We start from the raw sequence: 15,247 nt of genomic DNA, 5'->3' as shown, positions 1-15,247 counted from the left end.
TCTGTTTAGCCCTTCTTCAGAACTGAAGAGGGATAGAAATTCCATGGATTTTATAGTTGCGCTACATCCTGGCCCTATCCCTGCCTAAAAAAGCAACCCTTGCTCTACCAATCTATTCCATTTCACACGCACCATCACCTTAATGACACCTCTGAGTGTAACAGCCAATTTTATTTCACTAATTTCTGACCACTTCAGACTGCTTTAACGTTGCCCAAACTGTTTTGACTTAGGATTGTTGCGGCTTCAGATTCTTCATCAGGGTTACATTTGAATCTCGCTCCCAGAAGTGAAGTTGCACTTTAACACAATGCTCCCAGCCACTGAATTAGTGAAATCTGTGTTTATTCCAATTCTTGGCAAAAGAAAGGGAAGTGAAACATGTCACAATACTCAGTGGCACACATCAAATTGTGCCATTATTTTAGTGACTTGAAATTATTCCTGTTGGATATTTAGGGGGATTTTAACTGCCAGCAGGTTTCGGCTAGGCAGGGGACAGGACAGGTGTCAATGCCTCGCTTCAACGGCATTAGTTTGAGGCTATTTTAATTCTTGAGTCTCACATTCACCCTCCCAACCCGCTGTCTGTGTCAAGTAGTGACTGGTGAAACATGACACCACACACATTCAGAAACCTGAGAGCAGCTGCAGTAATATTTTGTCCCAATTCAGGAAGCTAAGACAGAATGTCCTCAACGGGATTGTCACCTACCACTTCTCCTTCCTGTGAAATATTTGCCCAGCCAGCTAGTGCGATTGTTAGCTCACATAAACCTAGAAGACAACTGACCACCATTCATGTCTTATAGCTCTAAATCATGAGCAGAGACTCCGGAATCTGGATCTGGCTCCTTCGTAAGGAGGAACACATTCAAATTAGCTAAAGGCATAAAATTTCCCCTAGTGCCAAGAATAAAGAACTGATATAATGAGCTCTCTGAAGAGGACGTTAAAAGCTACCACCCTCCTGTGTTCAGAAAATAAAAAAAGACAAGAAAGAATATTGAATGAAAATGTACTGAGTACTTAAATGTTATTTTTATTTATAAGTAGACATTGGCGTTAATACAAAAGCAAAATACTGCAGATGCTGGAAATCGGAAATAAAATCAAAGATTTACTGCAAATACTCAGCAGGTCAGGCAGCATCAGTGCAGAGAGAAACACTGATAACAGTCCAGATAACCTGTGACTCATTAAGTGTCATCTGGACCTGAAATATTAACTGTTTCTCTCTACAGATGTTTCCTGACCTGCTGAGTTTTTGCAGCATTTTGTTCAGGGCTAATATTTACATTGTTAGTTTACTATTAGTGTCCCAATAATGTTGCTTTGCTAATGTTTGAGTAGAAGGATTGCTGCATTTCAGTGTCACAATGCATGACTTTTAATCAACTAAAACCCAAATGTTCAGAGGAATTCTAGAACTTGTCAGCAATCTTGCCTCAATGGAAATGCTGATAGGCTGCTGGCTGCATATCAGACAAAGCGGTATCAGCTCTTATTTTTCAAAGATTGTCGTATAATTTCATAACTTAGTATTGCCTAACCAGTGGTTAGCCCTGTTGCCTCACAGTGCCCGGGTTCAGCTCTGGCCTTGGGTGTTTGTTTGTGTGAAGTTTGCACTTTCTCCGGGTGGTTCCCACAGTCCAAAGATGTGCAGGTTAGATGGATTGGCCATGCTAAATTGCCCCTTAGTGTCCAAAGATGTGCAGGTTGGGTGGGGTTATGGCATTAGGGGGATAGGGTGGGGGAGTGGGCCTAGGCAGGGTGCACTTTCAGAGGGTCGGTGCTGACTCCATGGGCTGAATGGCCTCTTGCTGCAATGTAGGGATTCTATGATTCTATTCTAAATCTGGTGTGCAACTCCTTGTAATAGGAGGTTCAGAGGTTCCCTCTCAAACAGATCCTTCCAGGAAACGTCACCAATCTTTTGCAGCTGGGTTTGTAGAGTGGCAGCATCCTACTGGATTGATCCAGTTATTTGTCTAATTTTGAGGGTGCCACCACCCTACTCTTGCTTTTCGAACACTGCCTCCAGCTGGGAGAACCATTGGATGAGTTCTGCTGCTCTGTATCATTGAAATTCAACCACAAATACGGTTGTCTATGTATGCAGATCCACAAGAGATGAGTGAGATCCTAAGTGAATATTTGTCATCGGTATTTACTGTTGAGAAAGGCATGAATGTTAGGGAAGTTTGGGAAATAAATCGTCATGTCTTGAGGAGTGTACATATTACATTTCCTCTCCAATCCATCTATATTTAACTTGATTCTCCATTGTATTTTCTATCCGACATTTGTCGTACGCGCACTTCTTCCTTTTCATCTTTCTCTTGTCATCCAGGGTGTTCTAGATTTATTTGTCCTATTTTTCCCTTCAAGAGAATATAACCTCACATCGCCTGCAATGCAATCTCTTTGAAGGTGGCCCTTTGTTGAGTCACTGTCAACATTTGATTCCAACTCATTCGACTCTGATGCATTATCATCCCATCTAAGTTGACTTTTCCCCCAATTAATTAGCCCTGCACTGGAATGGCCATCCTAAACCTTATGATACACTGGTCACTGTCCCCTAACTGCTCTCCCACTGATATTTGATCTGCTTGGGGCCCACTCATTCCCCAGAACCAGGTACAGCAGTGCCTGCTCTCCTGGAGACATACTGCTGCAGAAAATTATCTTGAACACATTCCAGGAACCCTCAGTGCTGTTGTCCCTTTGCACTATTCATACTGCAGTCCATATTTGGGTAATTGAAGTCTCACACTATAATTACACTATAATTCTTGGTCCTCTCTGCAATTTCTCTTCAAATGTATTACTCTACATCCCTTCCACTTGTTGGTCCATCAATGTTATTGCACCTTTTCCATTCCTTACCTTGAGCCAGAGAGATACTGTTCTTGACTCCTCTGGAACATCCTTTCTCTCCAGTACTGTAACACCAATTTTAGACTCATAGAATAGACTCATAGAATCCCTTCAGAGCAGAAGGAGGCCATTAAGCCCATCAAGTCTGCATCAATCCTCTGAAAGAGCATCCTACCTAGACCCAATCCCCTCCCGCCCGATCCCCTCAACCCCACCAAACCTTTGGATACTTAAGGGCAATTTGGCATTGCCAATGCACCTAACCTGCATGTCTTTGGACTGTGGGAGAAAACCAGAACACCCGGGTAAACCCACACAGACAGTCACCCGAGGTCGGAATCGAACCTGGGTCCCTGGAGCTGTGAGACAGCAGTGCTACCCACTGTGCCACCTTGCTGCTTTAATCAATTCTGCCACTCCATGCCTCCTCACAACCAGCCACTAACCCCCATCCCTTCCTCTCTGCCATTCTTGTCTCTCCTAAACATCTTGTGTACCCTGGAATATTTAATAACCAATCCTGTATTTCTTTAAGTCAGGTCTGTGTTATAGCAATATTATCGCAGTTCCATTTGTCAACCTGTGCCTGTAGTTCACCAGTCTCATTAACCACAATCTGTGCATTCACATAAATTCACATTAACCATGATTTAGGCTCTTAAAACGTTCTCCCTTACTCTCACCCCATCTAATGACTTACTGTAGTCTACTCTAGTTCTATCAAACTCTCCAAGTATTCTATTTACTTTGATGCTGCTCTCTGATATATCCTCCTGATCAGTTAATACTCTTCTCCTTCCCACTGCCAGTTTACCTTCTCTCTTCTGAATGTCCTTTCAGATTCCCGTCCCCCGCCAATCTAGTTTAACCCTCCCCCCAACAGCAAGTGTCCCTGTAAGGACATTTGTCCCAGTCCCAATGCCTCAGATATCTAACACCCTCCCTCCTACTCCATTTGTCCAGTTGCATGTTGAACTGCTCAATCTTCCTATTCTTATTCTCACTAACATGTAGCATGGGGAGTAATCATGAGTTAACTGCTCTTGAGGTCCTGCTTTTCTTCCCTTCCAGATCCCTGAAATCCACTTCCAGATCTTCATCCTCAATCCAACCTATGTGAACCACGACCTCTGGCTGTATGCTCCTCCAACAGAATGTCCTGCAGTCATTCTGTGACAACATTGTCTACAAAATTATGAGGGGCATAGGCAGAGTGGATAGTCAGAGGCTTTTTCCCAGGGTAGAGAGGTCAATTACTAGGGGGCATAGGTTTAAGGTGCAAGGGGCAAGGTTTAGAGGAGATGTACGAGGCAAGTTTTTTACACAGAGGGTAGTGGGTGCCTGGAACTCACTGCCGGAGGAGGTGGTGGAAGCAGGGGCGATAGTGACATTTAAGGGGCATCTTGACAAATACATGAATAGGATGGGAATAGAGGGATACGGACCCAGGAAGTGTAGAAGATTTTAGTTTAGATGGGCAGTGTGGTAGTATGACTAGAGGTACTACGGTACCTGGGAGTGTGAGCTACCATTGGTGGAGACGACTCGCTGCTCATTGGCCCAAGTGTTTGCATTTCATTGGTCGGAACATAAGGTAGCACCGCCCAGTGAGGCGGGGTCTAAGAACCAGTGTTTCCTAGCAGCCGGCCTTCTTTCTGTACTCGTGCTGCTGGGGAATCAACTTGTTGATTAAAGCCTTCAATTCGGTTTCAGTAGTTATTGATCGGGCATCAATTTAATCAACAAGATTTTAAAGGATGGAGCTCCACATCAAGCCGGAGTATCTACGACTCAGCCCCCACGCAGCTAATGCAGCAGATACATTCAAGCATTGGCTAACTTGTTTTAATAGCTACCTCAGCACGGCGGTAAACGTACCGACGAGGGAGCAGAAGCTACACATCCTCCACTTGTGCGTCGGCACCGCCATCTACACGCTCATCGAGGACACGTCCGACTACGACTCCGCCATGGAACTGCTTAAAGGACACTTCATCCGGCCGGTAAATCAAGTTGATGCTCGGCACTTGCTGGCGACAAGGCAGCAGATCCCTGGTGAGTCGTTAGACGATTTTTACCGTGCGCTCCTTATACTGGGGAGGAACTGCAGCTGCCCGCATGTTTTCGCTAATGAGCACACCGAACTCTTAATCCGAGACGTCTTTGTTGCGGGTATGCAGTCCGCAAAAATCCGCCAGAGACTGTTAGAGAAGGAAACTTTGAGCCTCACAGAGGCACGGGCCCTCGCAAACTCTCTAGATGTTGCGAACATAAACACCCGTTCATACGCCCCCGACCGCGCGGCGGCCCCCTGGGCAGCGTGAAATTCAGCTTCCCCTTCCCCTACGGACTCTGAATCACCTCAGGCCTGTGCTGCAAGACGCCCTGGAAACCCCGCTGGGCCTCGTTGCTATTTTTGTGGTTAGGCAAAACACCCCCGACAGTGTTACCCAGCCCGATCGGCAACGTGCAAGGGCTGCGGTAAGAAGGGCCATTTTCTGTTGGTTTGCCATGCGAAGGCGGTCGCTGCGGTCCTGAGCAGCGACTGCGGGACATCACCCCGTTTCTCTCCGAAGGCCCCGTGCGGCCTGCGAACTCCTCCGTCCCCATCCCCCAACACCACGTGCGGCCTCCAGGCGCTGCCATCTTGTGTTTCCGTGCCACGTGCGGGGGATGGGCGCTGCCATTTTGTCCATCCCCCACCATGTGCGACCAGTGGGTGCCGCCATCTTGGATCGGCTCCGAGGAACCTGGCGTGGGTGACTACGCATCGCCCGATGACGACTCCGATCTTCTGCCACGACTCGCTTCAGTCACCTTGGACCAGTCTCGACCCCGCACCCTCTCTACGGCGACGACGAAGGTCCGGCTCAACGGGCATAAAACGACCTGCCTGCTGGACTCGGGAGCACAGAGAGTTTCATACACCCTGCCACGGTAAGTCGCTGCTCCCTTCCTGTCTATCCCGTAAAGCAGAAAATCGCCCTGGTCTCTCGCTCCCATTTGGTTGAGATCACGGGGTATTGTATAGCGGACCTCACGGTCCAGGGGAGGGAGTTTAAAAAGTACAGGCTCTACGTCTTCCCCCACCTCTGCATGGCCACATGCCTGGGGTTAGACTTCCAGTGTAACCTCCAGAGCCTAACTGTTAAATTCGGCGGCCCTATACCTCCCCTCACTGTCTGCAGCCTCACGTCCCTCAAGGTCGATCCCTCGTCCTTGTTTGCAAACCTCACCCCGGATTGCAAACCTGTCGCCACTTGGAGCAGACGATACAGTGCCCAGGACCGGGTCTTCATCAGGTCCGAGGTCCAATGGTTTATGAAGGAAGGGGTCATCGAGGCTAGTAACAGCCCCTGGCGATCACAAGTTCTGGTGGTAAAGACCGGGGAGAAGAATAGGATGGTCATAGACTACAGTCAGACCATCAACAGGTTTACGCAGCTGGACGCGTACCCTCTCCCCCATTTTTCCGACCTGGTCAACAGGATCGCACAGTACAAGGTCTTCTCCACGGTAGACCTGAAGTCTGCCTTCCACCAGCTCCCCATCCGCGCGAGCGATCGCAAGTACACTGCGTTCGAGGCGGACAGGCGGCTCTACCACTTTTTAAGGGTTCCCTTCGGTGTCACAAACGGGGTCTCGGTCTTCCAACGAGAGATGGACCGAATGGTCGACCGATACAGTTTATGGGCAACTTTTCCGTATGTCGATAATGTCACCATCTGTGGCCACAATCAGCAGGACCATGACACCAACCTCCGCAAATTCCTCCAAACCGCAAAACTCCTGAATTTGACCTATAACAAAAGAAAATGCGTATTCAGCACCGACCGCCTAGCAATCCTCGGCTTCGTTGTGCGAAATGGAGTGATAGGCCCTGACCTGGTGCGCATGCGCCCCCTGATGGAGCTCCCCCTCCCCCACTGCTCCAAGGCCCTGAAGCGCTGCCTCGGGTTCTTCTCTTATTACGCTCAGTGGGTCCCCAACTACGCCGACAAAGCCCGTCCCCTCATACAAACTACCACATTCCCCTGTCGACGGAGGCCCGCCAGGCCTTCAGCCGCATCAAAGCGGATATCGCAAAGGCCACGATGCGCGCCATCGACGAGTCCCTCCCCTTCCAGGTCGAGAGCGATGCGTCTGGCGTAGTTCTGGCGGCCACCGTCAACCAAGCGGGCAGACCCGTGGCCTTCTTCTCGCACACCCTCCATGCTTCCGAAATCCGCCACTCCTCGGTCGAGAAGGAAGCACAGGCCATAGTAGAAGCTGTGCAACATTGGAGGCATTACCTGGCCGGCAAGAGGTTTACCCTCCTCACAGACCAACAGTCGGTGGCCTTCATGTTTGACAATGCACAGCGGGGCAAGTTTAAAAACGACAAGATCTTGCGGTGGAGGATCGAGTTATCCACCTACAAAGCACGGTAGCATTGTGGATAGCACAATTGCTTCACAGCTCCAGGGTCCCAGGTTCGATTCTGGCTTGGGTGACTGTCTGTGTGGAGTCTGCACATCCTCCCCGTGTGTGCGTGGGTTTCCTCCGGGTGCTCCGGTTTCCTCCCACAGTCCAAAGATGTACAGGTTAGGTGGATTGGCCATGATAAATTGCCCTTAGTGTCCAAAATTGCCCTTAGTGTTGCGTGGGGTTACTGGGTTATGGGGATAGGGTGGAGGTGTTGACCTTGGGTAGGGTGCTCTTTCCAAGAGCCGGTGCAGACTCGATGGGCTGAATGGCCTCCTTCTGCACTGTAAATTCTATGTAAACTCTGACATCTTGTATCGTCCGGGGAAGCTCAACGAGCCTCCCGATGCCCTGTCCCGCGGCACCTGTGCCAACGCACAGGTGGACCGCCTCCGAGCCCTCCACGAGGACCTCTGCCACCTGGGGGTCACCCGCTTCTTCCATTTCGTGAAGACCCGCAACCTGCCCTACTCCATCGAGGAGGTCAGGACAGTGACTAGGGACTGCCACATCTGCGCGGAGTGCAAGCCGCACTTCTACCGCCCCGAAAAAGCGCATCTGATAAAGGCTTCCCGCCCCTTTGAACGCCTCAGCATGGACTTCAAAAGTCCCCTCCCCTCTACCAACCTCAACACGTACTTCCTCAATGTGATTGACGAGTACTTCCACTTCCCGTTCGCCATCCCCTGCCCCGACATGACCACACCCACCATCATAAAAGCCCTCCACAGCATTTTCTCCTGTTCGGATTCCCCGCTTACATACACAGTGATAGGGCGTCCTCCTTTATGAGTGACGAACAGCGTCAATTCCTGCTCAGCAGGGGCATTGCCTCAAGCAGGACGACCAGTTATAACCCTCGGGGTAACGGACAGGTCGAGAGGGAGAACAGTACGGTCTGGAAAACCGTTCTACTGGCCCTACGGTCCAGAAATCTCCCAGTCTCCCGCTGGCAGGAGATCCTCCCAGACGTCCTCCACTCCATCCGGTCTCTACTCTGCACTTCTCCTAATCAAACTCCCCACGACCACCTTCTTGTCTTCCCCAGGAAGTCTTCCTCCGGGACCCCGCTCCTGACCTGGCTGGCAGTCCCCGGGCCCATCCTGCTCCGGAAGCACATGCGGTCGGACAAATCGGATCCGTTGGTCAAGAGGGTCCAGCTGCTCCACGCTAACCCGCAATATGCGTATGTGGAGTACCCCGACAGCCGACAAGACATGGCCTCTCTACGGGACCTGGCGCCCGCCGGATCCCTGCCATCCCCCTTGTCACCAGCCCCACCCACCCCCCACACAGGCTATGGTGGGACCCCCCCCAACCGCAACTGCACCATGCAGGTGCTCCCCCCCGGCCCGCCAACCCCCTTGCCTGCGCCGCCTGGAGGACTAGACACCCCCCCCCCCCCCCCCGGGCCCGGCCCTCACCAGCGCCGTCTAGGGGTGTTGAAACCGCCACAAGACCGGATCATCGCTCCCGGAGTCATGGATGCCCGCATCTCCATCAACATCTCCGCCGAAGCTCCATTGGTCGCAGAGGACGTCCAAGGCCCCCGATCGTCTGATCGAGTCGATGTTAACATACTTAATGTATGTTTTTTCTGTCTCTGTAAATAGTTACGGGCCAGTGCGCCATGTTGATAACACAATTCCTGACTCTGTACGTAGTTACGGGCCAGTGGGCAGCCACCGTTCGAGCGAGGTATGGTCCCATATCACTAGCCATACTACCAGTAAATTATCCCACCCGCACTGGACTACTAGTCATGGCTGGACGCCCAAGCACCAACCCCCCCCCACCCGGTTCCTTTCTCAACAAGGGGTGAATGTGGTAGTATGACTAGAGGTACTACGGTACCTGGGAGTGTGAGCTACCATTGGTGGAGGAGGCTCGCTGCTCATTGGCCCAAGTGTTTGCATTTCATTGGGTGGGTGCAACGTAAGGTAGTTCCGCCCAGTGAGGCGGGGTATAAGAACCCGTGGTTCCTAGCAGCCGGCGTTCTTTCTGTGCTCGAGCTGCTGGGGAAACATCTTGTTGATTAAAGCCTTCAATTCGGACTACATCCTCGTTTCAGTAGTCATTGATCGTGCATCAGGCATGGTCGGTACAGGCTTGGAGGGCCAAAGGGCCTGTTCATGTGCTGTACTTTTCTTTGTTCTTTGTTTGTTCTTTGACTCTGGCACCATGAAGGCAACATTGAATCCTGAAGTCACGTGTATGGCTGTATTAACACTGGTCTGCTCCTCCAACTGTGGAATCCTCCATCACCATAGCATTTCCACTCTTCCTCCTCTGCTCCTGTGCAGCGGAGCCAACATGCCACACGCTTGGCGCTTGCTACAGTCCCCCAAGGAACCATCTCATCAACAGTTAGAGAGCGGGATAGCCTCGGGGGATTCCTGAACTACTTGGCTGCTTCTCTTACATTTTCTGCAAATCTAATTGGTGACTCACCACCAGCAGCAGTCTGCACTTTTTAAACTCCCGGCTCTTCTCTCGCTCTTTTTAATCTCCCGGCTCCTCTCTCACTCTTTTTAAACTCCCGGCTCTTCTCTTGCTCTTTTTAATCTCTCGGCTCCTCTCTCGCTCTTTTTAAACTCCCGGCTGCTCTCTCGCTCTTCTTAAACTCCCGGCTCCTCTCTCACTCTTCTTAAACTCCCGGCTGCTCTCTCGCTCTTCTTAAACTCCTGCCTCCTCTCTCGCTCTTATTGAATTCCGGCTCCTCTCTCGATCTTTTTAATCTCCCAGCTCCTCTCTCGCTATTTTTAAACTCCTGGCTCCTCTCTCGCTATTTTTGAAATCCCGGCTCCTCTCTCGCTCTTTTTGAACTCGTGGCTCCTCTCTCACTCTTTTTGATGTAGTGGTACTGTCACTGGACTAGTAATTCAGAGGTGTAGGCTCAAGACCCGGGGACACGGTTCAAATCTCATCACGCCAACTGATGAAGTTTGAATTCACTTAATGAGTTTGGAATTAATAACCTGGACTCAGTAATGATAACCATGAACAATCATTAATTGTTGCTAAAAGCCCACTGGTTCACTAATGCCCTTTAAAGAAGGAAATCTGCTATCCTCACACTATCTGGCCTACGTGTGACACCAGACCCTCAGCAATGTGGTTAATTCTTAACTACCCTCTGAAATGGCCTCACAAATCACTCACTTCAAGGTCAATTAGGGGTTCAGTAAAGCAATTGTCAGTAAAGCACACATCCCATGAAAGAATACATTTTTAAAAAGCTACCCAGGATATATTAGACAGATAAAACCCTAGTAACTCCAGAACTGACCCCACCCAATCACTCACACATAGCCTCAAACAGTGGACCACTCTCCAACCAGATCTGACTGCCTCTCACCAGCCGACTACCCTCTCAACCCAACCCAACTATCCCTCAGACCAGGCGACTCCCTGCCCTGACTAGCCCCTCAGCCACCAACTACCACCCAACCAGTCCTGACCACCTGACCTGACTACCTCTCTGACCACCAGACCTGACTACCTCTCTGACCACCAGACCTGACTACCTCTCTGACCAGTCCTGATGAACTGACCTAACTATGACCAGATGTAATTACTCCCCAAACTGACTACCCCTCTTGACCCAATGTAACTATCCCACCCTGAACCTGACTATAACTACCCTCCACCGGACCCAACTACACCCTAGCCTACCTACCCACCTCCACCTATAAACCTCACTTACATATCCCGAAGCCCCCTACCCACCCACCCCACATACCCCACCCACTTATGTACCACACCCACTGAGGCACCTGCCAACCCTATCCATTTACCCACTCGCCCATTCTACCCATTTCACCCAACTATTCACCCTACCCACCTATCCAACTTTCCCACCTATCAACCTCACCCCCAGCACTCACCAACCCTACCTACCTCACCCACCCTACCTACCTCACCCATTTGGCTACTTACTCATCTCACTCACCTATCCACTCTCCCACCAACCTAGATCACCTATGCACTTATCTCACCCACCCACCCACTCACCCACTGTAGAAGAACAAAATAACTTCCAGAAATAATTGGACATCAAAACATGAGTAGGACGGAGGAACTTAAAACAATTATAATCGCCAGAGCAAGAGTACTGAGAAAATTATGAGAACTAAAAGCTGACTAAAGAACTAAAAGGTCCTAATGAACTTCATCTTTGGATCATTAGAGAAGTAACTGCGAAGACAGTCAGTGCAAAGGTTTTAGTTTTTCAAAATTCCTTAAGTTTTGGTAAGGTCCCATCATAATGGGAAATAGTCCATAGAACTCTTCTATTCAAGATAAGAAAGAGACAGAAAGCATGAAAATTCAGGTCAGTTAGCTCAACATCTTTTATTGGGAAAATGCTAGGAATTATTAGGAGATTACAGGAAGACATCCAGGAAATCTCAATGCAGTCAGGAAAAGGCAAGTAGGTTTTGTGAAAGGGAAATAGTGTTTGACTAATTTGTTCAAGTTCTTTTAGGAAATCACAAGCAATGTGAATAAAGGGGAAACCCACTGTTGTGGTGTACTCAGATTTCGAGAAGACAATTGACAAGGTGCCACATCAAAGGTTATTACACAATATAAGCGCTGATTGCGTAGGTGATAACACATTAGCATGGATAAACGATAGATTAGCTACAGGAAATGGAGAGGAAGCATAAATGGGTCATTTTCAGGTTGGCACGCTTTAGCGAGTGGAGTCTCGCGAAGATCAGTGCTGGGCTTTAGCGAGTGGAGTATCGCAAAGATCAGTGCTGGGGCTTCAACTATTTACAATCTATATCACTGACCTGGATGGAGGTACTGATTGTGTAGCTGTTAAATTTGATGATGACACAAAGATAGGTAGGAAAGTACGTTGTTAAGACCACACAGGAGCCTGCAAAGGGAACATGGCTGGGTTAAGTGAGTGGGCAAACATTTGGCAGATGGAGTATAATGTGGGAAAATGTGAACTCGTTAATTTTGGCAGAAAGGATAAAAAGAGGCATATTATATAGATGGGGAGAAATTACAGAGCTCTGAGGTGCAGAGGGACCCGGGCGTCCAGGTACATGAATTACAAAAAGTTAGTCTGCAGATAGAGCAAGTAATTACGAAGGCAAGTGAAATGTAGCAGTTTATTACAATGGCAATGAAATATAAAAATGGGGATGTTTCGCTACAATTGTAGAGGGTATTGTTGAGACCGCCACCAGGGTTCTCCATTGCGAGTCTGCCCTGATACCATTCCTAGCGAGGACGGAGAATTTGGTGCTCAGCCAAATCTACCACTCACTATAGACGGACTCTTGCCCTGGTGATTGTAATTGTTTTAAGTTCCTCCGTCCCACTCATGTTTTGAGGTCCAATTATTTCTGGGATGTTATAGTGAATCCCTCTGCCATGAACGGACAGGGAATAGTGCCTCAAATCTAGAGTATTGTGTAGAGTTTTAGTCTCCTCAGGTGAATGAAGGAGCAGTGCTCCAAAAGCGAGTGATTTGAAACAAACCTGTTGGACTTTAACCTGGTGTTGTAAGACCTGTTACTTTGTAAACATTGACCACATCAAAGAGAAGTAAGTGCATTGCAAGCACTAAGTGCATTCCAATCACTAAATCGTGAGATTCCACTGCACTTACCTCTCTTTGCTGTGGTCAATTTTACAAACATTGGGGTTTCACAGCTATAATGCTTCTCACTGCTACATCTGGACAGTTCTTTAGCTTCCAGACAGAGGTCCCTTTTCTGGGGGGGGGGGTTGTGTGTAAGGGGAGCGGTCTGTGTGTGGGGGCATCTGTGGAGGGGGATCCTTGAAGCAGGTTGATGTGGGATTTCCCTCTATTACAGGGGTCCCTTTGGGGGTCCCCCTATTACAGGGATCCATGTGGGGAGTCACCCTTTTACAGGGGTGCATGTGGGCGATCCCCCTATTACAGGGGTCCCGGGGGTGTCGGGTCATCCCTGCACTTGGGGGTGGAGGGTGCACCCAGGCAATCTGGGGTGGGGTGGTTTGGGGGGGGAGGGCGGGGGTGTCGACGGCCATGGGACCTTGCTGTCGGGCCACCTTCTCAAGGTGGTGGCCCGATAGTGGGATTCCCTGGGAATCCCTCATATTCCTCGCCATGCATAAATTGGCGTGGGACATTGAATTGCATTCCGCTTTACGACCTCAAGGGAATCGTAAAACTGGTGCAATTCAGCTCCAGCAGGAGCCCAAATGAAGAATCCAGCCTCTTATTTTTAAAATGTGACACTTAGTTCTAGTCTCTCCCCACAATGGAAAACATCCTTTCAGCCCCCATCTTGTCAAGTCCCCTCAGGATCCTTTATGTTTCAATAAGATTACTAAATTGCAATAGATACAGGCCCAACATGTCCAAACTTTCCTTATAGGATAACTCTCTTGGCCCAGTAATTAGTCAAGTGAACTGCTTCCAATGCATTTATATATTTTCTTAAATGAGGAGACCAAAACTCTACACAGTACTGTAGATGTACGGCAGGATTCTCCGTCCGTTCATGGCAGAGGGTTTCTCCGGTCCGGCTATAGTGAGTGGTAGATTTGGCGGAGCACCATATTCTCCGTCCTCGCTAGCAATGGTAGCGGGCAGACTCGCAATGGAGAACCCCGGCGGAGGTTTCAACAATACCCTCTGCAACTGTAGCAAAACATTCCCACTTTTATATTTCATTGCCCTTGTAATAAACTGCTACATTTTACTTGCCTTCCTAATTACTTGCAGTACCTGCATACTAACGTTTTGTGACTCATGTACCAGGACGCACAGGTTCCTCTGCACATCAGGGGCTGGATTCTCCGACCCCCTGCCGTGAATCCCACCCCCGTCGGCCGCCGAATTCTCTGGCATCGGATATTCGGTGGGGGTGGGAATCGCGCCGTGCCGGTCGGCGCCCCCCCCCCCCCCCCCCCGCCGATTCTCCGGCCCGCGATGGACAGAAGTCCCACTGCTGTTATGCCGGTCCCGCCAGCATGAATCAAACCACCTCCCTTATCGGCGGGACTGGTGGCGTGGGCGGGCTCCGGGGTCCTGGGGGGGTACGGGGCAATCTGGCCCCGGAAGGTGCCCCCATGGTGGCCTGGCCCGCGATCGGGATCCACCGATCCGCGGGCGGGCCTGTGCCGTGGGGGCACTCTTTTCCTTCTGCGTCGGGCAACAGTCTCCGCAATGGCCGGCGCGGAGATGACCCTCCTGCGCATGCGCAGGGATGACATCAGCAGCCGCTGACGCTCCCGCACATGCCCGGACTTCCGCCGGCCGGCGAAGTCCCTTCGTCCCTGGCTGGCGTGGCGCCAAAGGCCTTTCCTGCCGGCTGCCGCCGTGGGACTAGCCCCTGAAGGTGAGGGCTTGGGGTGGCCCGCGCCGGAGTGGTTCACACCACTCCATCACGCCTGGGCCCCCCGCCCCACTGGGTAGGGGAGAATCCAGCCCCAGACTCTGTCATTTCTCCCCATCTAAATAATATGCTGCTTTTTTATACTTTCTGCCAAAATGAACAAGTTCTTACTGTGCTAACCCCAGTCCAGTGCCGGCATCTCCACATTAATGTTTACAAACATTGGGGTTTCACCACTGAAGCGGGATATGAATGGATCAAAGCTGCAGATGGTTATTACAAGCTGTCAATCACAGACTACTACTCGAAAGCTTTGAATGGCTTGCACCTAATGGATCGAGGATGGGCAATAAATGCTAACCTAACCAGCAACGCCTAGGACCCGTAAATTAATTTTTTTAATTTTAAAAATGTGTCGAGCCAGACGCAGGCACAGCTGCCTTCCTTCGAAGAACTGACATGTGGAGCTGTAAGGAACGTGTTACAGCTATACTTCCCATGCTCCTCTCAGGACTGCCCCCTCTCTTCCAGCCATGTGTACCTTTTCTGGG

The 15,247-nt window shown here is 50.0% G+C and overlaps 1 protein-coding gene across 1 annotated transcript in view; it reads left to right on the top strand.

Annotated features, from left to right (window-relative positions):
- tg (thyroglobulin) overlaps positions 1-15,247 on the top strand; it is a 475,922-nt gene that overhangs the window by 350,311 nt on the left and 110,364 nt on the right. The gene's annotated exons all lie outside the window — the stretch shown is intronic.

The sequence above is a fragment of the Scyliorhinus canicula genome, chromosome 10 (genome assembly GCF_902713615.1).
Source record: "Scyliorhinus canicula chromosome 10, sScyCan1.1, whole genome shotgun sequence".
NCBI classification, from domain to species: Eukaryota; Metazoa; Chordata; class Chondrichthyes; order Carcharhiniformes; family Scyliorhinidae; genus Scyliorhinus; species Scyliorhinus canicula.
This window is presented reverse-complemented; position numbering and strand designations above follow the sequence as displayed.